Raw genomic sequence first — 27,674 nt, 5'->3', positions numbered from 1 at the left:
GTCTAATTTGTATATCTATGTGATGGTATTAGCAAATGTTTAAAAAGTGGTTGTTGTTAGACCACCTGTATGTATACAGTGTTTGATAACTGATTATGTTTAAAAAAAAAAAAAAGTGACAAAGCGCTGGACAATAACGTATTATACCTATTTCTTTCTCTCTCTTTTCAGGTTAAGGCTGAAACTCCTTGCTGGTGTTGAAAGATACTATTTTGGTATGTTGATTGCTAAAAATAAGAAAAAACACTGATAGCACTTCCACAGTTACTTTAAAAAAGTAAAACAAAAATCATACAATGGCGTTCAAGTGCAAACTTTGTAATCTTATCTTTGGAAAACAGATAGAGGTGCTTGAGCACTATCGGTTACATCATAGGAATGTTTCCTCAGTCAGTCCTTTGCCATGTCCATATGATTGCTGTATCTGTACATTTCAGTCACTGAATGCTTTGAAAATTCATTTAACATGGATACATTCTCAGAAAGTTTTGCAAAGTAGAGATCAAAGTGCAGTATTTCTTTGCCCTCTTTGTGGTTGTAGCCAACCATTCAATGATAAAAATGTCCTTAGTCACTTAAGGACACATCTAAAACAGCATGAGACATTGGATTGCCCTTTCAAAAATTGTCACTACCGTACTAATGTGTATTCTTCCTTCAATACCCATAGAAGTAGGTGTCATCCTGATGGTGATATTTCAGCCTTTAAGTGTGAAATTATCCTTAAAGAAACTGCTAACCATCCTTTACAGAGTAATGTTGACTATGAGGATGCTGGTCCCTCAAACTATGACTATGAACTTCAAAGTCCTTCCTCTAATCCTTCTGAGTCCACACATGACACTGAGGAACTGCAAAATCAGTTAAAAAACAACTTGTCTTCAACCTTCTTAAAAATGTACAGTGTTCTTCATGTGTCAGAGAGAGCAATACAGAACATCATTGACGACTTGTTGCAGATATTCTCACTGTCCAAACCTCTTGTGAGAGACTCTATTACCAACATTCTGCACCAGCATAATCAGCCAGTGAGTGAAGTCGTACTGAATGAGTTGGTGGAAGCTGTTATGAACACAAATGTTTTTGTTAATGCAGCTACAGCAGGTGCAGAGTTATCCACTGCTAAGCGGAGGAAAACCTTTGTGAGGAGCCATTACCCTCTAGTAATGCCTGTCCAATACTCTCTAGGTTCTAGTGGTCCCACAGTAGTATATGTCCCAGTATTGCAGATGCTCCAGAGTATGTTCAAAAATACTGATATTCTTGATAAAATCAAAGAAACTAAACAATCACTACCTGGGGTGTACATGTCTTATACTGATGGGACATATTTCAAAGAGAACCAGTTTCTGTCAGCAGCCGGAGAGCTGAGGTTGTCACTGATTTTGTATGTGGATGACATTGAGCTAGCCAATCCTTTAGGCAGAGCTAGAAAGATCCACAAACTTACTGCAGTTTATTGGTTACTTGCCAATCTACCAAGTCAGTACAGGTCAAGCCTACATGTTATACAACTAGCTTTGCTGTGCAAAGTTTCTGACCTGCAGAAGCATGGTTATGAAAATGTTCTTTCCCCTTTGTTGAAAGATTTGCAAACTCTGGAGCAGGAGGGCCTCTTCATAGAAACCCTTGGTGAATGCATCAAGGGTTCTGTGCTCTTTGTGGCAGCTGATAATTTAGCTGCTCATGGTCTTGCGGGCTTTGTCCAGTCTTTCAGAGCACATCATTTTTGCAGATTCTGCTGTTGCACTGCAAATCAGATGTAGACCACTGAAGTTTCTGAAGGTGAATTCACCATGAGAACAATGGAGTGTCACGATCTTCTTGTGGAAAAAATTGTACAAGAAGATAATTTAAACCATGTCGGTGTAAAAGATGATTGTGTCATGGTCCTGGGTCGGTGACCCAGCGCTTTTAGTTTGTTATCATTTTCTAGATGATGATTGTTTAAGTTCTGTGTTATTTTCGATCTGCCTCTGAGTCTGCGTCTGTATCTGTCTGTCTATGGTGTCTCCCCATCTGTTTGTGAATCTGTCTGTTTAGTTCAATGTCTTGTCTGGTTCCATGTATCTGAGTTTCCTGTTTTATTGTGAAGGTCCGTGTCGTATGTGAGTGTGATCAGTTTACGTTTCCCCTGTCCCGTCAGCCCAGATTCCTCCCAGCTGTGTTGCCCTCCTGTCTCTCATCCCCTGATTACTGGTGTGTGTATTTAAGCCCTGTGTGTTCTCCTGCCTGTTGCCGGTTCGTCTGTGTAACTCCGCGACAGTCTGTGTTCCTCGGTGTCCTGCTCGTCTCTCTGCCTCTCTTCCCTTTTTTGTTTCATCTCAGGTTTGTCATTTAGCTTTCCCAGTTCAGGTCTTTAGTTTTGTCTTCCCTCTTGCCTGTTTTGCCTTCTCACCACTGTGTAAATAAACTCACCGGCATCTCATCCACTGCCTGCATCTTGGGTCCTTCTTCTAACTCCACACGGCTCGCCTCGGCAGCCGTGACAGTACGAACCGGCCAAATATGGACCCAGCGGCATTCGCACCTTCCAAGGAGCTTCGGGAGGAATTAACCGATTCAGTTTCCAGATGGACTAATCTGTGGCTAGAGCATGAGGGGGAGGAATTTCGTCATGCTCTGGAGGCCCGAATACAGCGGCTAGTTTCCAATCACCCCTGGTTGCTGGATTCACTTCACCCACTCCTACAGGACTTCATCCTCAACACGCTTCATCTTCACCCTCCAACTGTGACAGCTGACCTGCCTGGCTTACCGGAAGATTCTCTCCCCAGTCCACCAGAGGACTCTCTGCTGGACGCAATGCCGCCCGATCAGTCGGCTTCCCCCTCCTTCCGGGCAAAACGGCGGTCACGCCGCCGTCATCCTTCGCTTGCCAAACCAGCTCTCAGGGTCAGTGAGAGTGACGGTTTCATGTACATGCAGCCCCCCAGTGGCCAGCTCACACCAGCCCAGGCTTTTTACAAAGCACTGGGAATCATCCTCATTCCACCCAGCCCATCCACCTCACAGCAGGAGCAGCCACTTCAGAGCTGCCTCGCATCACCGTCCGCTTCCCCGGCCACTCTCGCCCCTTCTCCCAGGCGGAAGCGACGTCCGCACGGCCGTCAGTTACCGGCGGATTCCATGAGTCAGGAGCGCAGTGTTTTTTCTGCTCCATCTGAGCGTGCATTCATGAACACTCTGTCAGTTTTTCCTGAATCTAGTAATTCAATACCAGTCAACTCAGGGTTATTCAAATTTGAAAAGAGTAATTCGGAAACTGTTAATTCTTTGTCTGATACTCCAAGGTCCGTTAACACTCGCTCTGAGGATCTAGAGGACTGCTTTCATTCTGCCTCTTCCGAGTCCTCTGTTATGCCAACCCGGACTTTCAAACCAAAATCTGGAAATAAGAAAGACTATTTACCAGAAGCTCAGTTAGCCGCCCGGCCAGAAGCTCAGTTAGCCGCCCGGCCCGAAGCTCAGTTAGCCGCCCGGCCCGAAGCTCAGTTAGCCGCCCGGCCCGAAGCTCAGTTAGCCGCCCGGCCAGAAGCTCAGTCGCCACCTCCACCACCGTTGTCATCACAACCATTATGTCAGTCACCCTTAGTCCAGCCTCCTGTTCAGCAGCCGCTAGCCCGGCATCCTGTACCAATTGCTCCACCTGTAAAACAATACAAGTCAATTCAACCCGAAAAACACCATTCCTCGCCCGTCCATTCCAAGCAGAGGGACACACCTAGTAATAATGTCAACACTCCTCAAAGGCTGGCCAGTTCTGAAACTGAGGTGCACTCCAGGGCCTCCCCAGAGGCTGGGTTTCAGCCCCCAGCAGACTCCGGACCCCTGGAGGTTAAGAAGCCAGCTGAGGGCCGCACCCGGCTGTCGCTGCCTGAGCAGCGTCTATGCAGCTGCAGCCTGCTATGTGTTTGCCAGAGGCCACCGTGCCTGCTGGTCCTGTCCTGTCCCTGCCAGAGGCCCGTGTGCCTGCTGGTCCTGTCCTGTCCCTGCCAGAGGCCCGTGTGCCTGCTGGTCCTGTCCTGTCCCTGCCAGAGGCCCGTGCGCCTGCTGGTCCTGTTCTGTGCCTGCCAGAGGCCCGTGTGCCTGCTGGTTCTGTCCTGTGTGTTCCAGGGGCCCCTGTGCCCACTGGTCCTGAGACTGTTCTCACTGGAGGGCCCGAGGAGCCCGTCCAGCCTTTTGCATCATCAGCTGGGGGGCCCGAGGAGCCCGTCCAGCCTCCTTCCTCGTCAGCTGGGGGGCCCGAGGAGCCCGTCCAGCCTCCTTCCTCGTCAGCTGGGGGGCCCGAGGAGCCCGTCCAGCCTCCTTCCTCGTCAGCTGGAGGGCCCGAGGAGCCCGTCCAGCCTCCTTCCTCGTCAGCTGGGGGGCCCGAGGAGCCCGTCCAGCCTCCTTCCTCGTCAGCTGGGGGGCCCGAGGAGCCCATCCAGCCACCAGCTGCTCCACCAGCAGCCTCATCCACGCTTGCAGCAGCAGTTTCATCCATGCCGCCACCTGCTTCAGCGCCTCCGTCTGCATCCTCCACGCCGTCGCCTGGTCCGGATTCAGCCTCCTCAGCGTCGCCTGGTCCAGCGCATGCTTCGGCTTCATCCGCTTCACCTGGTCCAGCCTCCGTGTCTTCATCCTCGCCTGGTCCAGCCTCCGTGTCTTCATCCTCGCCTGGTCCAGCCTCCGTGTCTTCATCCTTGCCTGGTCCAGCCTCCGTGTCTTCATCCTCGTCTGGTCCAGCTCCCGCATCACCTGCAGTGGCCTCCTCTTCAGCATCAGTATCAGCTGCTTTGCCTGGTCCAGCTTCAGCATCCTCATCAGCTGCTTTGCCTGGTCCAGCTTCAGCATCCTCATCAGCTGCTGCCTCGCCTGGTCCGGCCTCTGCATCCTCATCAGCTGCTGCCTCGCCTGGTCCGGCCTCTGCTTCTGCCTCGCCTGGTCCGGCCTCCGCTTCTGCTTCTGCCTCGCCTGGTCCGGCCTCCGCTTCTGCTTCAGCCTCGCCTGGTCCGGCCTCCGCTTCCGCTTCAGCCTCGCCTGGTCCAGCCTCAGCTTCCTCGTCATCCTCATCAGCCTCGTCTGGTCCGGCCTCAGCTTCCTCGTCATCCTCATCAGCCTCGTCTGGTCCGGCCTCAGCTTCCTCGTCATCCTCATCAGCCTCGTCTGGTCCAGCCTCAGCTTCCGCCTTGTCTGGTCCAGCCTCAGCTTCCGCCTTGTCTGGTCCAGCCTCAGCTTGCGCCTCGCCTGGGGCTGCAGGGGCCACGCAGCCTTCAGGTCCCCTACTACCACCTCCACATCTTCGGTCATCTGCCAGGCCGCTTGTTGGGCATCTCCGCCACCGTGGACGCCCTCCTGAACGCCCTCCTGAACGCCGCCACTGCCTTCCGCGTGGCCGGCCTCCGGACTTGTTTCCACGCCGCCGTTGCCGTCCGCACGGTCGGCCCCCAGAACTGTTTCCACGCCGCCGTTGCCGTCCGCACGGTCGGCCCCCAGAACTGTTTCCACGCCGCCGTTGCCGTCCGCACGGTCGGCCCCCAGAACTGTTTCCACGCCGCCGTTGCCGTCCGCACAGTCGGCCCCCAGAACTGTTTCCACGCCACTGCCTACTACGTGGCCGGCATCCGGACCTGCCCCGTTGCCATTCGCATGGTCGGCCTCCTGAACTTGACCATCTGGGCCTTTTTGGACTCTGTCCCTCCGTCCTGGGCCCCCTCCGCCCGCCCTGGTCGGGTTGTTTTCTGTTTTGTTTTGGTCCGTTTTTTCGTTTCTGCTGGGCTGTCTGGTGCCAGCCCTTGAGGGGGGGGTACTGTCACTATGATGGTATACTGGTACTATGAACTTCAAAGTCCTTCCTCTAATCCTTCTGAGTCCACACATGACACTGAGGAACTGCAAAATCAGTTAAAAAACAACTTGTCTTCAACCTTCTTAAAAATGTACAGTGTTCTTCATGTGTCAGAGAGAGCAATACAGAACATCATTGACGACTTGTTGCAGATATTCTCAGTGTCCAAACCTCTTGTGAGAGACTCTATTACCAACATTCTGCACCAGCATAATCAGCCAGTGAGTGAAGTCGTACTGAATGAGTTGGTGGAAGATGTTATGAACACAAATGTTTTTGTTAATGCAGCTACAGCAGGTGCAGAGTTATCCACTGCTAAGTGGAGGAAAACCTTTGTGAGGAGCCATTACCCTCTAGTAATGCCTGTCCAATACTATCTAGGTTCTAGTGGTCCCACAGTAGTATATGTCCCAGTATTGCAGATGCTCCAGAGTATGTTCAAAAATACTGATATTCTTGATAAAATCAAAGAAACTAAACAATCACTACCTGGGGTGTACATGTCTTATACAGATGGGACATATTTCAAAGAGAACCAGTTTCTGTCAGCAGCCGGAGAGCTGAGGTTGTCACTGATTTTGTATGTGGATGACATTGAGCTAGCCAATCCTTTAGGCAGAGCTAGAAAGATCCACAAACTTACTGCAGTTTATTGGTTACTTGCCAATCTACCAAGTCAGTACAGGTCAAGCCTACATGTTATACAACTAGCTTTGCTGTGCAAAGTTTCTGACCTGCAGAAGCATGGTTATGAAAATGTTCTTTCCCCTTTGTTGAAAGATTTGCAAACTCTGGAGCAGGAGGGCCTCTTCATAGAAACCCTTGGTGAATGCATCAAGGGTTCTGTGCTCTTTGTGGCAGCTGATAATTTAGCTGCTCATGGTCTTGCGGGCTTTGTCCAGTCTTTCAGAGCACATCATTTTTGCAGATTCTGCTGTTGCACTGCAAATCAGATGTAGACCACTGAAGTTTCTGAAGGTGAATTCACCATGAGAACAATGGAGTGTCACGATCTTCTTGTGGAAAAAATTGTACAAGAAGATAATTTAAACCATGTCGGTGTAAAAGATGATTGTGTCATGGTCCTGGGTCGGTGACCCAGCGCTTTTAGTTTGTTATCATTTTCTAGATGATGATTGTTTAAGTTCTGTGTTATTTTCGATCTGCCTCTGAGTCTGCGTCTGTATCTGTCTGTCTATGGTGTCTCCCCATCTGTTTGTGAATCTGTCTGTTTAGTTCAATGTCTTGTCTGGTTCCATGTATCTGAGTTTCCTGTTTTATTGTGAAGGTCCGTGTCGTATGTGAGTGTGATCAGTTTACGTTTCCCCTGTCCCGTCAGCCCAGATTCCTCCCAGCTGTGTTGCCCTCCTGTCTCTCATCCCCTGATTACTGGTGTGTGTATTTAAGCCCTGTGTGTTCTCCTGCCTGTTGCCGGTTCGTCTGTGTAACTCCGCGTCAGTCTGTGTTCCTCGGTGTCCTGCTCGTCTCTCTGCCTCTCTTCCCTTTTTTGTTTCATCTCAGGTTTGTCATTTAGCTTTCCCAGTTCAGGTCTTTAGTTTTGTCTTCCCTCTTGCCTGTTTTGCCTTCTCACCACTGTGTAAATAAACTCACCGGCATCTCATCCACTGCCTGCATCTTGGGTCCTTCTTCTAACTCCACACGGCTCGCCTCGGCAGCCGTGACAGTTTGTCCCCTCAGAAAAGCACTGCAGCACTTTCATCCCATCACTGGTTTCCCACCAGACATACTGCATGATCTTTTTGAAGGGATTGTGCCTGTGGAGTTGGCGCTGTGCATTGGAGAACTTATTCGGCGAAAATACTTTTCTTTGGAATATCTAAATACAAAAATCCGCACGTTTCCATACCAGCACTCAGACAGACTTGATAAACCCCAACCGATTCCCAAGAATTTTGCATCCAAGCTAAGCATAGGGGGAAACGGGCATGAAAACTCCACCTTGTTGAGATTAATACCACTTATGGTGGGAAGTAAAGTCCCTGAGCAAGATGAAGTATAGGCTACAATGATGGATCTCAAAGAAGTTGTACAGCTTGTATTGTCTCCATCTTTCACAGAAGAATCTATTCAGTACCTGCAAACCAAAATAAAGGAGCACAGACAAGGCCTTAAAACAGTGTTTCCTGATTTTAAGCTCAAACCCAAGCATCACTACATTGAGCATTATCCTGAGCTAACAAAGCGCTTCGGTCCTTTGATTAACCTGTGGACCATGAGATTTGAGGGAAAACATCGTTTTTTCAAAGGAGTTATTCAGGATACAAAGAACTTCAAGAATGTTTTGGAAACACTTGCAACCAGGCATCAGCATATGATGGCATATCACCTCAATGGACCCTTGTTTTTCAAAGCGCAAGCTTCAAGTGTCACCTGTGTCCAAGTTGCAACTTTGCCTGAAGTAGCACAAGATTTTATCAAGACTAAGACAGACAGCCAAAACATATACACCACTCATAAAGTGTCCCTAAATGGAACGGAGTATGCAAATGGAATGTTTGTCTCTGCAGGCCAGACTGGAGGACTTCCAACATTCAGCAGGATTGAATATCTTCTGCTTGTAAACAATTCCATTTCCTTGTTTTGCAGGAATTACGAATGCTGGTACATTGAGCATTTGAGGTCGTTTGAGCTGACATTAACAGACAGTTTTTCGGTGTATCAGCTGCCGGAGCTAAATGATACAGTAAGTCTGACAGCATATACTGTTGATGGACATCTGTTGTTGACACAAAAAAGATTCATTCTGATCAGACAGTCTGTCTGATGTTCTGTCTCAGCTCTTCAGAACCTATGATCTCCAGGTAGGTGGGGTTTTGTCTTGGGTTTTTTTTTTAAATAAGATTTATTTAATTTGATCCATTTTAACTGCCATTCTTGACTAGGTAAGCCAATAATTTAAAAAAAATGTTCTTCTGATTTAGGAACAAGTTGATATTCATGCCCGACATGCTGTTGTGCTTCATGCCCTCCCTGCCTATTTGCACGAAGACACCTCTACCTTCATCAAAACGTGGGATGTAAGTTTTTGAACAGTATCCAAGTATCAAACTTGTTTAGATTTCACAAACCATTATGCCACTTTGACAGTGTGAGAAGTATCTCCATCCTTTGGGTCTGTCTACAACAGTGTCCATGTCACATAATGGGGGAAACACCACATATTCTTAATGTGTATAGACCCTACGCTTCTATAATGTTCCTAGCCCAACCATACATCACTGTACATTTATTTTTTTATTTTTTAATAATAGAACTCCCATTGACTTTCTGTAGTTATTGCCATGAAGAGGTATGACTTTGCTTTATGAGTACTAGTTGTCATTTTCATTTTTCTCAAGTTTTTGGTGTGTTTTGGCTTTTTTGTTGTTCAAACACTTGATTTCTAAGATGGGGATAATCCAGTACTTGTATAGTGAGTTGTGTAGATGAGACTAAGGCTATGTTCACACTGCAGGCAAAAGCGCATCATATTTTCTTTTTTTTGACCCTATGCAACCCATATCCGATCACGGTATGACAGTTTGAACGGCACAAATCCGATATTTTCAAATCCGATCTGGGTCACTTTCGTATGTGGTACTGAATCCGATACATATCCGATATTTCAGAAAGCGACTGCTGTTTGATGGTCATGTCGCATTAAATCCGTCTTTTAGGTCACTGACACAAGACAGACGCCAATTGTCAGCTACGGAGAAGCGCCCGAAAAGACATCGTGGACGCTTTCTGGCCATCCAGTGTAAATGTCAGTGAAACTGTTGAGAAGACAACATTTTATTTATACTGTATAACTGCAGATTCTGACAGAAACCTGCAACTATCCTTTGAAGCACCGCTCCTCTCTAAAACAGCAATAAGAATCATTATTAGTTTATCTACATTATTATGTAAATAACAAAATAACTTAAAGCAAAAATTGGGAAACGTGAAGTCCGAAGTCTTTATATTAAGGGCCATCAATCAAACAATACTGTTCGGTCTGGGTCTAAGCAGAGTGCATTTTGTGTGACGTCTTCTTTTGCGCATGCGGGGCCGCTTTGAGGGTTCACACTAGAGCGCGTTTGCTGTCGCATTTTAGTTGTAGTGTGAACAAGCAGACAAAAAAAATCGGATTTGATCAAAAAAATCGGAATTGAGCATCAAGACCTGCAGTGTGAACCTAGCCTAAGAGAAATAGGAATGCACTAACATGTAGTAATTTTGTTTTCTGTAGATGATGCATTCTGATGAACCAGATATTAGTGAAGTGCCACTTGGACTCCTCCTGATCAGAGCCAATTCCAGTGATGCAACATTCTTCTGCCCTGAGAAGATTGCAGTTTTGGTCGAGGGTAACATGATCATTGATTTCCCCACCCTGGCTGATGCATTTCTAGTAATATTTGGACTGACTTATGCCCTGCATCTAAGCTACCCAAAATGTTTGGCCAACACATTTGACTTTATTCAGAACGTGTTGATGGGTCTGGAGGGTGGGAAGTTGAAGCCCAAAGTGCTGAGTTTCAAAAATGATCTTTTGGCAGCAGAATAATGTCCAGGGTTCCTACACAGCCCTCAAGTGCCTGTTAAAGCAAGTAAATAGTTTATCATTTTTCCAAGTCTGGATAAGTTTAAAAAAGAGAATACAAGCAATAAAATGTTGACATTTGCTTACTCTCATTTCATACTCGATTGTCTAAAAGCCAAACATCCAAAATAAAAGGGGAAGGTGATAAGGAGTTTTACAAGACTTTGTTTTATGTTTCTAAAGAAGAATTTATCTATTTAAGGTTTTATTGGTCTGTTATTGACAGCATGATTGCACTGTACAGATGTGTATATTGGTTTAGTAATAACCCTTTGCTGTTTTTGTAATAACAGTATTGGCATATTTAAAAAGGTTCCCAATAATATTCCAGTGTATTAGCTGCACTGTAATTTACTTTCATTCAGTTTCCCCACCTGGCAATGCAGGATTTTCTGTGGGTTTTTTTATTTATTTATTTATTTTTATTTATTTATTTTTTAACAAAAATGCCATACTCAACTGTTAATGCCATCTAAATACTGTTGTATTCAGATTTCACATGTTGTGAAAGTCTGTATTTCTAATATTGTAACCTTGTGCCTACACTTGACATTTCTGAAATTATTCCCAATAATATTTGGTGAATTTGTCTTTGGGATTACCTGAGATTTTTTTTTTTAACTGAACATACATGCAAGGAAATTTAATTTGTCATTTATTACTGTACTGCATTTGTCATACCGAAAGAGGATCTCAGCTCGATCCCCTTGCTTCACACAAGTATTTTTGGTTCTCTGAAAAAAGGCAAATGTTAAGACATTGTGTCTTCACAAGTTAATGTTCCTCCATAAATTTGTAAATATAATTTAAGTTGTCGGTCTTGTTTGTCATGTTTTTACAAGTGTAGTTGCTTATTTCTAGCACTTTTTTTTAAAAATTATTATTATTATTTTTTTTATATCCAATTCAAAACACAGTAAATTTGGCTACCACAGGAGTTTGGGTGTATTTTAAAGTTTTGAGTATAATTAGCTTAAAATGGTTAACATTTATTAATTCCTTAGATTTACTTGATTTATACTTGTACTTGAAACTGAAAATATTAAGTAGAGAGTACCAAACCAAGAATGTGGATATAACATGAAAACATTTATCATTGGTACTTAAAAATATTTACCTATAGCTAATAAATAAAGTGTGTTTAATTGACTTTCATCTTTGAGTTTTAGTTACTTAAAATATTTTATGTAATCAGTTTCACCAAAAGTTTTGAGTAAAATTAACTTATTGGGTTTTACAGTGCAGCCGAAGCGGGTGAATAAAGTCACCCAGTAGCTAGCTGTGCCATTACCCAGCATACATCACTCCCTCCATAAATGCAATAAACGATACAAAAGTATCGTTCTACCTGTTTTTCAGGTAGTTGTTTACATTATATAATTTATTGTGTTCTGTATACGTCACTACAATGTGATTTGGAAAATGTCTAAATATACCGACAACAGGCACTTCCGCGGCAATCTCTTCAATCGGAGGACCCTTCACGTCAATTCCCGACGCGAGGGGGGTACCCTGCGTGTCCATAAGTGAAGCAGAGGGAGCCTGACAATGCGTCACACGTTTGACGAGTTGGGAGTGAGAACGTGTTGGCTGGAGCCACTCGCCTAGCTTGGGAGTCACCGCACCTAGTGCTCCGATTACCACGGGGACCACCGTTACCTTCACCCTCCACATCCTCTCGAGCTCTTCTCTGAGCCCTTGGTATTTCTCCAGCTTCTCGTGTTCCTTCTTCCTGATGTTGCTGTCATTCGGAACCGCTACATCGATCACTACGGCCGTCTTCTTCTGTTTGTCTACCACCACTATGTCCGGTTGGTTAGCCACCACCACTTTGTCCGTCTGTATCTGGAAGTCCCACAGGATCCTAGCTCGGTCATTCTCTATAACCCTTGGGGGCATCTCCCATTTTGACCTCGGGACTTCCAGGTTATACTCGGCACAGATGTTCCTGTACACTATGCCGGCCACTTGGTTATGGCGTTCCATGTATGCCTTGCCTGCTAGCATCTTGCACCCTGCTGTTATGTGCTGGATTGTCTCTGGGGCATCTTTACACAGCCTGCACCTGGGGTCTTGCCTGGTGTGATAGACCCCAGCCTCTATGGATCTTGTGCTCAGCGCTTGTTCCTGTGTATATACTGTGTATATTTATACTGGCAGTATGGAAAATGAATGTATATGTTTGAAATAAAAATGAACTGAACTGAACTGAACTGAACCACAGGTCTCTCCAGCACGGCTGGAGGGGAACTGAGCCTAGCAGACGGACAACACACACAGTTTATGGTTCTCTGTATTCCTACATAGCAGCACAGTGATTGACACTAAAGAGTCCAGAGATACAGTACTGTCTACTTCATACTTTCACGGAAGAAAACAATGCATACACAGGCTTGACACACACATGCACGGGTGACATAACCAGTGGGTTTCAAAACTTTCCTGTGCCAATGTTTTTGACCTCTCAGGGGACGTGCAGCAATAATCTGTATGTGTCAGTGACACTGATATAGGACCCAAAGCTTGGAGTCTCTGAATGAAAACAGTGCATTTATTTACAGTGAAAATGACAACAATGTGCAGAATTTTTCAGCAAGTGCTCCAGGTGACAGTGTGAGTAATCCCTTGTGAGGTCTAGTGTTGCTTTAACAGTTATTCAGCACTTTGTTGATCACTGTGTGGTACAGGATGAACCATGGAGAAAGTAAACATCTGTTACGCAATTTCAAGTTGATTCCTGTAACAACACACAGTGGTTAAAATGGAAAACAGGCGTGTTTTTCCCACACATTAAACCATATGACAATCAGATAACATTGAAAAACCAGTTCAGTGTCGCCTGTTTGACATTAAAGCACCATGATAGCAATGGAAACTTAGGGCACAGCTTCACAGATCATTAAAACTTTATTTGCGACTTGTTGAAGCACTTTAAACTAAAAGACATTGTTTCAGGTATCTGGATGACACCTGGGTTGACATCAAATCTCAGCACACTTTACTGATCACATCAAATTCAACAGGGAGGATATGAAAAGTGGCAGGTTAGCCTTCTGAGACTGTGGGATTTCCATGAGTAATGGGTGACATTTAAAAGTTGATGTGTACCATAAACCTATGAATATGGGTCCGTGTTGAAGGTTTGACTCTCATCATCCACCTGAGCACAAACTGGGTGTCATCAGGACGCTACAACATAGAACGAACACCATCCCCACAGACACAGTGGCCGGGGAAGCAGAAGAATATCACATCAAGAAGGCCCTGAGTAAATGTGGTTATCCCAGCTGGACATTTATCAAAGCTGGGAAGGCACCTAAAGAAAGCTCCAGTCAATCCAAGAGAGAAGGTCACATGCTGCCTAAGTGAAAACCCATAGTGATCCCTTATGTGTCAGGAGTATGGGAACAGTTGAGACGCATTTTCTCTAATCACTGCGTCTCTTTAGCTTTTAAACCCCAAAACATAGTGCACCAGGAAAAATTAGTCCACCCCATGGATCGACACCCCCGACACAAATGACCACCCTTATACAGCTCAGAGGCAGCAAGCCTTTCTGCAGACTATCCGTGATAAACTCCAGCAATTCATCACCCACCCAAAGGATTTGTAAAATTCGACCAGAGTTCTACCACTCTGAAAACTCATCAGAGCAGTATGAAGTTCATGCAAAGTTGGCTGAGCCTCCAATTTGCGATTGGCTTCAGCTGCCACCTGATGAAGTCCTTCGAAGAAACGATTGCACAAATTGGGATTATCTGAAAAATCGCTCTTTAAAAAGGTCCTTATAATAGCTGACAGCAAACGTGCTGATCTCAGAAGGATCTGACATTGTGGAGCCACTGCCAGACATTAGAGAGTAAACAATCTTTCTTTGCCTATTCTTTTTTTCTAGTCCAAAGAAGAAGTGAGACGGGGCCTCCATCTCTGTGATACTGAGGAAACGTCACCTGACCAAAGCCCCTTTGGCCGTCCTGCCCAACAGGTCGGCAGGTCAGCCTTTTTGGATTTGAGGGAATCTAAAAGCTCTTGGTTTCCTGTTTGAGTTATTTCATTGTTGTATGTTCTCTAAAGGTATAAAACGAGGGACCACCGAAATAAATTTTAAAAAGTATAAGAATGAAGAAAATGTAATTGACCCAAGACAGCAGTCAAAGCGATGTTTATTTTCTTTTGCATATCAGTAAATCTAAACATATTTTTAGTTGAATATGAGAAAATATTTTTTGTGACGTTAAGTTCTAAGTCAGTGGTTCTTAACCTTGTTGGAGGTACTGAACCCCAACAGTTTTATATGCACATTCACTGAACCCCTCTTTAGTGAAAAATAAAATATGATTTTTTTCAAATTCAAGACATACATATGTTTTTTACTGGTGCACAAAATGAACTGTGCATGTCACGGCGGAGGCTCTGCTGAGCCCCTGAGACCGATTCACCGAACCCCTAGGGTTCGATCGAACCCAGGTTGAGAACCACTGCTCTAGAGTCAAATGGAAGCCATTTGTGGACACCTGTGGATCTGTAACAGAATGCCAGAAAGAAAAAAAAATCTACATGTTAAATGCTTGAAGTTTAGCGTTTTCTTGGGTTTTTTTATACTGTAAGCTCAGGCCACTAAAGGGAGTACAATAGAGATTCATTCATTCTTCTCCTGTTGTATGACCATGCAAGGGTCACCAGATGAACTACCATCGCTACAAAGTTAAATGATTAAAAACAAAACTTTAAAGCAAAACATCATTGGACATTGAAGTCATTTCATACTCTGTCTTTCTTTTATTACCCTTCTCCAGAATGTCACAACATATTGATGTGTACTTATCTATTTGCTAGAAAAATTCTTTCACTTTTCATATTCTTAATTGGGCCACCATAAAAAGGGCAGCCCTGCCTGGTTGATCGCTGTAAATTAAAGGGTTTTGATACGTTATTATTAGTTAAAACTTGTGCTGTTGGATGTGTATACAATAATCGGATCCATTTCAGGAATGTTTCACCTAGTCCATATCTGGGGAGCACTTGTAAGAGATAATTCCATTCTATTCTATCGAAGGCTTTGCACGCATCTAGTGATAGCAGCACAGTGTCCTCACTATTGTTTTACTCATAAAGTACATTGAGGACACGTCTTATATTATGATAGCCTTGTCTCGTTTTAACAAAAACTTGTTGATCGTTTGTTATCAAATTGGGCCCATATTTATCTAGTCTCCTAGAGAGTGCTTTACACAAAATCTTCGTATCACATCCCATAAGACTAATTCCCCTATAAGAGGAGCATTCAGTCGGAGGCTTATTTGGCTTCAATAAAAGGGTTATTGTAGCTAATCTCAGTGAGTCTGGGAGTATTCCGGACTTATATGACTCCTCATACATGTTAAGAAGTGGCTGCATTAATTTATTTTTAAATATTTTATAGAATTCCATTGGAAGTCCATCAGGGCCAGGCGTTTTACCGCTATTCAGGTCGTCTATGGCTTCTGACAGGTCTTTTATTGTTAAAGGACTATCAAATGGTAAATGGCCTGTATTTATATAGCGCTTTACTAGTCCCTAAGGACCCCAAAGCGCTTTACATATCCAGTCATCCACCCATTCACACACTGGTGATGGCAAGCTACATTGTAGCCACAGCCACCCTGGGGCGCACTGACAGAGGCGAGGCTGCCGGACACTGGCGCCACCGGGCCCTCTGACCACCACCAGTAGGCAACGGGTGAAGTGTCTTGCCCAAGGACACAACGACCGAGACTGTCTAAGCCGGGGCTCGAACCGGCAACCTTCTGATTACAAGGCGAACTCCCAACTCTTGAGCCACGATCGCCCCGATCAAGGACTGTTTTATCCTCTTCTGAGAGGGTTTGAAATTTTAACTGATCAAGAAATGCATCTTGTGTTTCTCTGTTTCCTGTATATTCGGATTGGTATAAAGATTGATAAAACTCTCTGAAATTTTTGTTTATTTCTAAAGGGTCTGTTGTTATAATACCCGATTTGGACTTTATGTGGGTGAAGGCCTTTTCTGCTTGCATCTTTTTTATCCTCCAGGATTTTTATCCTCCATTGACAAATGATGGGTCCTTTAACAAAAATGTTTGCATCCTCCATCGCTTTACACCTTGATCAACTTCACCCAATCTAACTGATAGACATACTGCTGCGTGATCACTAATCACAATACTGTTATACCAACAGTTCTCAACACAAGGTAGTAACTCTGTAGAGATAAGAAAGTAGTCTATCCGCGAATGACTTCGATAAGAACTAGAATAACATGAAAATTCCCTGTTATTTGGATTCCTTGTTCTCCAGACCTCATTTGTTCTCAAATATTTAATATAGTTAAAAAGTATTTTTCTAGTCTGGGTATGAGTAGTGTCAGCTTGAGACGACCTATCCAGGTTAGGGTCCAGGGCATAATTGAAGTCCCTTCCTGTGATATAAAGACCCTCAAAGGTTGATATTGTGAGAAATAGATTTTCATAGAAGGATGGGTTATCCTCGTTGGGGCCATCAGGTTTATTTCTAACATGGAGATACAGCCCTGCACAATTACATATCTCCCGTTTGGATCTGTAATCACCCTCGTAGTTTGAAATGGGATTGACTTATGTATAAGAGTAATGACTCCTCTGGCATGTCTAGTAAAAGAAGAGTAATATACCTGACCCTGCCATCTTTTGGTTAATAAATGTATCTCTAATGCAATAAGTTGAGATTCTTGTAGGAAAATAATTCTAGAGTTAAAATTTTTTAGTCGGTTTAATACTTCTTTCAGTTTAAATAACTTCCGTATTCCCCTAACGTTCCAGGTCGTAATGTTAACGTTCAAAATGTTTTCTTTAGTTGTCCTCTCCATAAAATATTGTCAGACTGTTTACTTAAATAAACAAAGTAAAGGAAAAATTGAAGAAGCAGGTTTGCACATAAATTCACACACTCACACATACCAGATAAAAAACTTGTAAACAATTTCTGATTGAACCCTTGAACAAATTATTTGGAGGGCGTTAATCCACGTCACTGAGGAGTAACTAGTCAACGCGACCTCTCCAAAACCCCATAAATCAGACAGTGTACACTAACCATATAATGATACTGATTTTTCCCCTATAATAAAGTAAAGTTTACCCTTGGTAGGACAAAACAAAACAAAACAAAAAAAACGACTTAGTTGAGTTTCAGCTGTTAATATACAACCCAAAAACGATTGCGATCAAACTTAGAACGAATATGCGCTTAAAAACTCCCAGTTGTGTTAACATAAGTCCCACATAAATTCGAGCTCAGAATTTTATCTGTCTCTTATCAGTGACTCAATTACTGGCCGGTTATGTTGAAGCAGAGGCAGTCTTATGGAGTGTCTTAATGGTTAACCTGTTGTTTAACCGACTCACTGGTGATGAGCATCCTCTGCTGTTTCCTTCGGCAGATTCTTGTAGAATTTTTCGGCTTCTTGAGGTGTTGAGAAGAGGTGGATCGTTCCACCGTACAGGATTCTGAGTCTGCATGGGTTGTGCTGGAATCCACGGAAGGCATTGATATCAATAAACAGTTTGACAACCGGGTGAAATCCCCGTCGGATCCGAACCATCTCCGCAGACAGATCCTGTGCAAATGTGATCTTGGCCCCATCATGTGTAATTTGTTGTTTTCTTGCTTCCCGATGTACCAGTTCCTTCTCTTGGAATTTTAAGAAACGAACAAGCACCGCTCTGCTCTGGTTTGGTTTCCCGGAGACAAGCATGCGATGCACTCGTTCCAGTGTGAATGACTTGTCGGGCGCTAGCCCCAGCCACTTAGGTAGCATAATGTTAATAAAGTCGAAGAGTGATTGTTGCCCCTCTGCTCCCTCTTTTATGCCGAAGATGCGCAGGTTCTTTCGTCGGTTTTCCAAATCATCTGTTTTGCGAGTGCGATTCGTTTGATAGCCGAGTTCAGTGACGTTTCTGTTTTCTCAAGTGTGCTTTCAACTTCGGCAATGCGGGCTTCGGCCTCTTCGATATGAGCCCCCTGGTTCAATATGTCTTGCTTTACCTCCGAGACTTTACCCTCCAGTGCAGTCACAGCGCTTGCCATCCCAGTCAGTCTTATATCGATGCTGTCCAACTTGGCTCCAAAATCCAACCGGAGTGATTTGAGTTCATCCAAAACTTCGGCTATGCTAGCCATGTTAGCATCTGTGTCGGACGTTGATGGTATAGCGCCTGTCTTGCGTCTTCGGGTAAAGATTTCACACTGTTTCACAGATGAAGCTTTTGACATGTCAGTGCCGTATATTCCAGACCACACTAACAGCATATACAAGGGTTTTTTATGGAAAGTTTGTACACTGTCTTGAGAGCGACCCCGCTAAGCTGCCATCTTAAGGTTTGGCCACGTCCTGTATGAGTTAGTTAGTTAGCTACAGGGGCACTGGTACAGTCAGCAACACTGCCAGTGTTTGTTAGAATGTTAGATTAGGCATTAACTTGTTTTCAATATAGCTGTTTTTTGAGGGTCAGTCAGTGAGGTTCAGCTCCTGTGAAAGCCTGATTGGAAAAGATAAGCACCATCATATGGCTGCATTGCTCATTTGGGTGGAAAAGAATGTGTCTCGCACTGACGTGGAATGTGTGTGGAAAAGAGTAAAATCATCCAAAGCAGAAGAAATTGCTGCCAAGAGAGTGCCTGAGATGATGCCATCAACAACACAAGGTCACTCTCATTCGTTAAAAATTCTCTCTTTGATCTAATTATTCTCTGATCTTTAACTAATGCATTGCATTTTATTTTGAGACTCAATAGTGATTTTTGAGCTGTGTGTGTGCCTAGAACATATGGCTATCACACACATCAACCACATGGTCCCAGACACTGTCACTCCCCTCCTCTTTCCCTACTGTGACAGATTTAATTCCCTGACACATGCTGTGTGTTTTGTGGTTAAGCTAGTAGCCGTCAAGGTTTTGTAAGTGGACCCTTTGTGCTGCTCTGATGGACTTCTGCAATTTAAACCAAGCTCTCTTATACTCCGCTTCATGTCCTGACTTGAATGCCTCCCGCCTCTTCCTGATTTCCTGTCTTATGTCCCCATTAAACCAGGGTTTTTGGTTGGGAAATATACACACAGTCCTGGGAAGGGCACAAATAGACATCCACCAGCTAATGCAGTAAATATCAGTGTGAAATTCCAACAGGTTTTAAGGTATGAAGTGAAAATGTCAAATTACAGAGTTACATACAGTTGCCACTCCAAATACTAACAGAAAACTCTAAAGTGGATTTGAAAATGTTCCTGTGGTTTTCAGTTCCTCTGCAGAAACTCCAGCAAAGAAGTAAAACAAAGGAAGCGGGATAGAAGGGATGCTGACACACTAAAACTGTGTGTTTTTGGTGTCTGCTGCATCTTCCTGACTCATCCTGATTCTTCACTTCCCCATCCACATTCATGCACCCCAAGGTATACAGTAAGAAGACTTCGGCCAATCTGTGCATCGATAAACCATCAAAAAGACTGTCTGTAATACTTAAGCTGTGACTGAACAGGAAAGAAGGTAAGAAGACCATTGTCAAAACTATCACATGAGTACAGCCAATCAAACCTTATTTTCAGTCAAATGCACACAAAATTAGACAGAAAACAGGAAGACTGTTTCTGCGATTGTTGTTAAATTGGTCTAACAGTCTCCAAAATGTAGAAAATTATGTCAAATTACTAGTTAAAATGCAAGATTAAAGTATCATTGGATGATACTACTAGACTTTCCTGTTTACTAGAAGGTTTTAAAATCTCTGTACTTTGAGGTGACAGGAGACATGTGGCCTGGTCAAAACACAGAGAGCTGCACTCTAAAAGATCTTTAAACATAGTAAACATACCTTGTGTGCCACAGACTGCTCCCAAACACGAGGGGACAAGTAATACCTCTAAAACACTTAAGTTGGCTTTATTAAACGTTAGATCTTTAGCTGGGAAAACATTTTTAATTAATGATTTAATCACTGAGCACAGCCTTGATTTTATGTTTTTAACTGAAACTTGGTTGGACCAAAGTAACAGTGGAGCTGTTCTCATCGAGACGACCCCTCCTAACTACAGTTTTATCAGTGAGGCCAGGGTGAGCAGGAGAGGAGGAGGGGTTGCTGTCTTATTTAATGAATCATTTCAATGTAAGCAGCTATCTCCTGGAAGTTTTCAGTCTTTTGAATATGTGGCTTTACAGCTGAAGTTCCCATCCAAAGTTGTGTTTCTTAATGTTTACAGGCCTCCCAAATACTGCACAGACTTTTTTAATGACCTCAGTGAACTGCTGTCTGTGATCTGTGTTGATTTCGACTGTGTAATTATTGTTGGGGATTTTAACATCCATGTGGACAACCCTCAGGACAAAGGGACTAAAGACCTGAGTAACACTCTGGGCGACTTTGGGCTGACTCAGCATGTAACAGAGGCCACACATAATAGAGGACACACTCTTGACCTACTGATCTCCAAGGGCCTGAGCATTTCAAAGGTTACTGTGTCTGATGTGGGCCTGTCTGATCATTACTGTGTTTTCTTTGAAAGTAAAATCTCAGCCCACACAAATACAGTATATCAACAGCAGTGATCACAAAACGGTGTATAACTGAACACAGTAGTGCAATTTTTAACCAGGTCTTCCCATTAACACCTGACCTGTCCAGAGGGTCAGTCAATGAGCTCGTCAATAGCTTTAATGCAAAACTGTTAAATGTAATGGACACTATTGCTCCCATTAAGGTGAAGGTTATCTCTGGAAGGAAGAAGTCTCCATGGAGAAACTCCACACTGGTGAAAAATGAAAAAAGAGAGTGTAGGAAAGCTGAGCGCAGATGGAGAAAAACAAACCTCCAGGTTCATTATGACATCTATAAAGAGAAACTTCACAATTATAATTTACAACTGAGGAGTGCAAGGAGGTCCTACTTCTCTGACATCATCACTAAAAACAGCCATAATGCTCGGGTCTTATTTTCTACAGTTGACAGGCTAACAAACCCTCCTGTGTCAGTGGCAGCTGAACTTCATTCGACCATGGCCTGCAATGACTTTGCCAAATTCTTCACAGAAAAAATCCAAAAAATTAGACAAGCAATTGGTACATCAACAGCAGATCCAGGATATGTACTGTGTCCACCAAAAAACTGTTTAAATACCATGAAACAGTTTAAACCTATTAACAGCAAAGACCTGGAGGACATCTTAGGTCAACTGAACTCCTCCTCCTGCTGTTTAGATGTCCTGCCAACAAGTTTTTTCAAAAAGGTCTCAAAGACTTTAGAGTCAGACCTGTTACAGATCGTCAACTTTTTTCTATTAAGCTATTTTTCGGCTACGAGCCGACAGGGACCCCGCCGTATTAGTCAGAGGTCTACAGTTCGGAGTCGCGGACCTTCAGTAATAGTAATAAATCACACAGCAATAGTACATTCACGTTGTTGTAAAAAGCATGATATTATATTAAGTAATCCAAAGTATTCAGAATACGTTACTCTCATTGAGTAACGTAACGGAATACGTTACAGAATACATTTTGGGGCATGTATTCTGTATTCTGTAATGGAATACATTTTAAAAGTAACCTTCCCAACACTGGCCACGACCAGGTGAGAATCAGAATCAGAATCAGATCAGAATCTGATTCTGATTCTCATCTTTGCCAGTTTCCGGCCCTCCTCCAGCTGAGCCAGGTGTTCAGCAGATGGTAGCACCGTTTGACAAGGTTCTGTCCATGTGCACTGCATCACTAGCCATGGGTCCTAGGTGCCTACAACCCACGGGTCATTCCCATGGGCACCGCAGTGCTCATCGTGCTTCGTGCAGAGTGTGTGGCTCACATGAACACACAACCCATGTGCATTGTAGGCTGTACAAGCTATGCCACAGCTGCTTTGACCCTGGACACATGAGGGGTGAATGCCCACAGTTGCGCCAGAAACCAAGCATTTCAGTCCCTCCTCCGACCAATGCTGCTTTAAACTAGCCAGCCCATGTAACGAGAGGGGTAGCATGGGCAGTGTTGATGAAACCCTCATGAATGCAACAGACCCAGAAACCACATATGTTAACTGCTGTAGTAGCCTCTCTGATGAGAAGACTGTTATTATGAGTTCACAAAGAGTTGGCAGGGCTAGTGAGTAGTTTTACACTCCAGTGTCGGTCAGTGGCCGGTGCTCCCTGACAGGCATGTTTGATTCAGGAAGTAGGTCATGCACACTAAGTGAAGAGGCTGATAGCAAGCTAAGAGCTGCTGGTGTTGCTCTGATTCCACAGCATGCCCCTGAAAATGTGGTGCTGGCTGGTTGTGGTGGCCTTCTCACACAACCGAAATGCATCTATGATTTGGACATTGAAGTATATGGGTCTAGGTTTCTTGTGCCAACATTTGTGGTTCCTGGGCAAAAAGATGAACTCATCGTGGGGAGCAATGTGATCCGGCCCATCATTCAGAAGATGAAGGCTGATACAAAGTACCCATGTGGGGAGATCGTTGGGTCCCTATGAAAGCCCTTAACCCAACACAGAGCCCTGTGACACTTCGTCGCAATGCTAAGATTGCTGATGTCTTCCCTTGTATTGCTGTAGAGGACCTGCCCATCACTCAAGGTCTCTGCCAGACTCTGACTGACCAGCATACCAGTTTTTCCCCCTCATCAGACCCTGTGCCTGACTCTACACAGCTACTCAAAGACGCTGGGTTGGCTGATATTGACATTGAGGGCTGTGAAGTGTCAGATGGGTGGAAGAGGAAACTGGTGGAGCTTGTGTTGACTTACCAAGATGTGTTCTCTAGAGACAAACTGGACTGTGGTGAGCTGAAAGACTTTGTCCATCGTATCCACCTCACTGACAACCACCCTTTCAGGCTTCCCTATCGCAGAGTACCCCCGGCTCACTATCATAAGTTGCGAGAGGTGCTGTCAGACAGGGAGATGAAAGGCATCATCAGTAAGTCCACCAGCGAATATGCCTCACCACTGCTAATGGTTTGGAAGAAGTCAGGTGACTTGAGGATATGCACTGACTTCCGCTGGCTCAATGCCAAAACCATTAAGGATGCTCACCCACTGCCCCATCAGGCTGACTACCTTGCTGCCCTTGGTGAGAATGCTTTCTTCAGCACCATGGACCTCACATCCGGGTTCTCCATGAGTCTGGCAGACGGTAAACGGCTTTCACTACACCTCTTGGCCTGTATGAGTTAGTTTGGTTTTTTTTGGGGTTTTTTTCCCATATATTTTTATTGAAAATTTTTATAGTACAATACAAACAAATGTTGAACACCCTCACATTCACACACCCATCCATACATCAACCCTGCCTACATCACATTCAAATGTAGAAATGAGCATAGTTCTCACAGTAATACAAAAATACAATGGGTTAGATAGACAAGATTTTCCCTTCCTTCCCTTCTTCTTTTCCTTCCTTTTCATAAATGTCCATCACCTCCACTCCCTAAAATATCCATATATGGCTTCCACATATTCACAAAGTCCCATTGTTTGCCCTTGGCAATATAGGTTAGTCTTTCCAGGCCTAGAGAGACTGCAATTTCCTTCTTCCAGAGTCCCATGGAGGGAGCATCCATACTCTTCCAACATAGCGCAATGGCTCTTCTGGCTTGAAGTAGTCCGTAGTCCAGTAATTTAGTTTTTCTTTCCGATTGCTTAAATTCCCTTGGATATATTCCAAGTACACAGAGTTTTCCTTTTAAAGGGATTTTTACCTTAAACACTTCGGACACATATTTGATAACATCTTTCCAAAAGTCCTGGATTTTAGGACACTCCCATAGACAATGAAGAAGAGTTCCTTTTTCAACTAAACATTTAGTACAGATGTCCGGAATATCATTGGACATATGATGAAGCTTAACAGGTGTTATATAGGTTATCGTGAGCCATATTGCAGTAGTTTAAAGCGTGTGTTTATTGTTTGTTTTTGTGCCTTTAAGCAAGCCTGGTTCCAGTCATTTTCATCTATGTCCTCTTGGATCTCCCTTCTCCAAGCATCCAGTTTATCTGCTGCTGAGTCTTTGGAGGAAAGCATCAGTAAATTATAATATATAGAGAGAAAACCTTTCCCTTTTGTATTCTTAATGCATGCCTCCTCTATTTTTGTCAATGGTGGAAGTTCAGCAATCCTTTGCAGTTTTGATGACAAATAGTTTTTCAATTGTAAATATTTAAAAAAATGCTTTGGGGGTATTATATATTTTTTACATAACTGATCAAATGTGAGTAGCATGCCGTCTGCATATAGGTCTTTAATTTTTTGAACGCCTTTATTTTTCCATATTTTAAATCCTCCATCACTTTTACCAGGTGTGAACTTTTCATTTCCCCAAATAGGGGTAAATTGCAAAAGCGATGGAGGATCGCCCACATATTTATGAGCTGCATTCCAAATTATAATTGTATTTTTCAAGAAAGGGTTCCTTGTATTTTTTCTTAATGTCTTAGTGTCTGAAGAATATAGAAAAGTGTGTAAGGGAAGATCTGGAACAGATTTTAGCTCAATGTCAACCCAGGCTGGAGGTGTTGCTGGGCAGAAATAATGGGTGGCTGATGTTAGTTGGGCAGCCATATAATACCATCTGAGGTTGGGGACTTGGAGACCTCCTCTTTCATAGGGCAAGTAAAGTAGTTGTAAGCGGAGCCTTGCCTTCTTATTATTCCAAATAAATTGGTTAAATAGTTTGTTTAAACTGTCAAAAAATGAAGTTGGTAGAGACAACGGAAGTGTTTGGAAGTAATATAAAAATTTGGGTAAAATTGTCATTTTTAGGATATTTATCCAGCCTATCATAGATACAGGCAGGTTTGTCCAACGGTTTAGCATTTCCGTGACCTCTTCTACAAGGGGATCATAATTTATTGATGTTATGTCCTTGAGGCTTGGGGTGATCCTAATGCCTAAATATTTAAAGCCTGTTGTAGTTGTTTTAAATGGGGTGGCCACCACAGGGCTTCTTCTTTCTTCTTCATTAAGAAACATTAATTCTGATTTAGAATTGTTAATTTTGTTACCCTGAAAATTCTCCAAATGTTTTTATTAATGTTACTAAATTAGGGATACTATCTTTCAGATTAGTCAAAAGAAAATATAGTATCATCTGCAAATAAAGAAATTAGATGGTTTCTTCCTCCAATTCTTGTCCCTGATATTCCTGCATTTGCTCTCACAGCTATGGCCAGAGGTTCTATTGCTAACACAAAGAGAATTGGTGACAGAGGGCAGCCCTGCCTGGTTGATCGCTGTAAATTAAAGGGTTTTGATACGTTATTATTAGTTAAAACTTGTGCTGTTGGATGTGTATACAATAATCGGATCCATTTCAGGAATGTTTCACCTAGTCCATATCTGGGGAGCACTTGTAAGAGATAATTCCATTCTATTCTATCGAAGGCTTTGCACGCATCTAGTGATAGCAGCACAGTGTCCTCACTATTGTTTTACTCATAAAGTACATTGAGGACACGTCTTATATTATGATAGCCTTGTCTCGTTTTAACAAAAACTTGTTGATCGTTTGTTATCAAATTGGGCCCATATTTATCTAGTCTCCTAGAGAGTGCTTTACACAAAATCTTCGTATCACATCCCATAAGACTAATTCCCCTATAAGAGGAGCATTCAGTCGGAGGCTTATTTGGCTTCAATAAAAGGGTTATTGTAGCTAATCTCAGTGAGTCTGGGAGTATTCCGGACTTATATGACTCCTCATACATGTTAAGAAGTGGCTGCATTAATTTATTTTTAAATATTTTATAGAATTCCATTGGAAGTCCATCAGGGCCAGGCGTTTTACCGCTATTCAGGTCGTCTATGGCTTCTGACAGGTCTTTTATTGTTAAAGGACTATCAAATGGTAAATGGCCTGTATTTATATAGCGCTTTACTAGTCCCTAAGGACCCCAAAGCGCTTTACATATCCAGTCATCCACCCATTCACACACTGGTGATGGCAAGCTACATTGTAGCCACAGCCACCCTGGGGCGCACTGACAGAGGCGAGGCTGCCGGACACTGGCGCCACCGGGCCCTCTGACCACCACCAGTAGGCAACGGGTGAAGTGTCTTGCCCAAGGACACAACGACCGAGACTGTCTAAGCCGGGGCTCGAACCGGCAACCTTCTGATTACAAGGCGAACTCCCAACTCTTGAGCCACGATCGCCCCAATCAAGGACTGTTTTATCCTCTTCTGAGAGGGTTTGAAATTTTAACTGATCAAGAAATGCATCTTGTGTTTCTCTGTTTCCTGTATATTCGGATTGGTATAAAGATTGATAAAACTCTCTGAAATTTTTGTTTATTTCTAAAGGGTCTGTTGTTATAATACCCGATTTGGACTTTATGTGGGTGAAGGCCTTTTCTGCTTGCATCTTTTTTATCCTCCAGGATTTTTATCCTCCATTGACAAATGATGGGTCCTTTAACAAAAATGTTTGCATCCTCCATCGCTTTACACCTTGATCAACTTCACCCAATCTAACTGATAGACATACTGCTGCGTGATCACTAATCACAATACTGTTATACCAACAGTTCTCAACACAAGGTAGTAACTCTGTAGAGATAAGAAAGTAGTCTATCCGCGAATGACTTCGATAAGAACTAGAATAACATGAAAATTCCCTGTTATTTGGATTCCTTGTTCTCCAGACCTCATTTGTTCTCAAATATTTAATATAGTTAAAAAGTATTTTTCTAGTCTGGGTATGAGTAGTGTCAGCTTGAGACGACCTATCCAGGTTAGGGTCCAGGGCATAATTGAAGTCCCTTCCTGTGATATAAGTCAAAGTCAAAGTCAACTTTATTGTCAATTCTGCCACATGTACAGGACATACAGAGAATAGAAACTACGTTACTCTCAATCCCTATATAAAATAGCAAATGAACATTTAAATATAAGAGTGATTAAAAATGCAAGTAAAATAATTAAAAAGTAAAAATTTAAATAAATACAATACAAATTTTACATATAACAAGAAAGCTATACAATATACAATATAATGGGTAAATGACATTGGGTGTAAACCAGGCAGAGTAGTGCAAATAGGCAAATAGTGCAAATGGAGATTTAGTAATGTACGGTAAGAGATAGTGTAACAACAAAGTCTTATGAGGTAATGGCAGTCCAATGCTCCATAAAGTGACTGGAGCAGGCCAGTGAGTGAGTCAGAGAGAGTGTGTGTGTGTGTGTGTGTGTGTGTGTGTGTGTGTGTGTGTGTGTGTGTGTGT

General features: G+C 43.3%; 1 protein-coding gene and 1 long non-coding RNA gene across 3 annotated transcripts in view; both read left to right on the top strand.

The window, feature by feature from the left end:
* Positions 1–27,674, top strand: part of LOC113017929 (uncharacterized) — a 142,757-nt gene that overhangs the window by 60,269 nt on the left and 54,814 nt on the right. The gene's annotated exons all lie outside the window — the stretch shown is intronic.
* Positions 78–10,569, top strand: LOC113017984 (uncharacterized). Of its 2 annotated transcripts, XR_003271639.1 has the most exons (5): positions 78–215; positions 8,438–8,534; positions 8,629–8,652; positions 8,773–8,868; positions 10,065–10,569. It is a non-coding gene; the product is annotated as an uncharacterized LOC113017984 (long non-coding RNA). The 2 variants fall into 2 exon arrangements; XR_003271638.1 differs by lacking the exon at positions 8,629–8,652.

Source organism: Astatotilapia calliptera, unplaced genomic scaffold (genome assembly GCF_900246225.1).
Source record: "Astatotilapia calliptera unplaced genomic scaffold, fAstCal1.2 U_scaffold_3, whole genome shotgun sequence".
Taxonomy (NCBI): Eukaryota; Metazoa; Chordata; class Actinopteri; order Cichliformes; family Cichlidae; genus Astatotilapia; species Astatotilapia calliptera.
The sequence above is the reverse complement of the archived record's forward strand: the minus strand, read 5'-3'. Positions and strand labels throughout refer to the sequence as shown.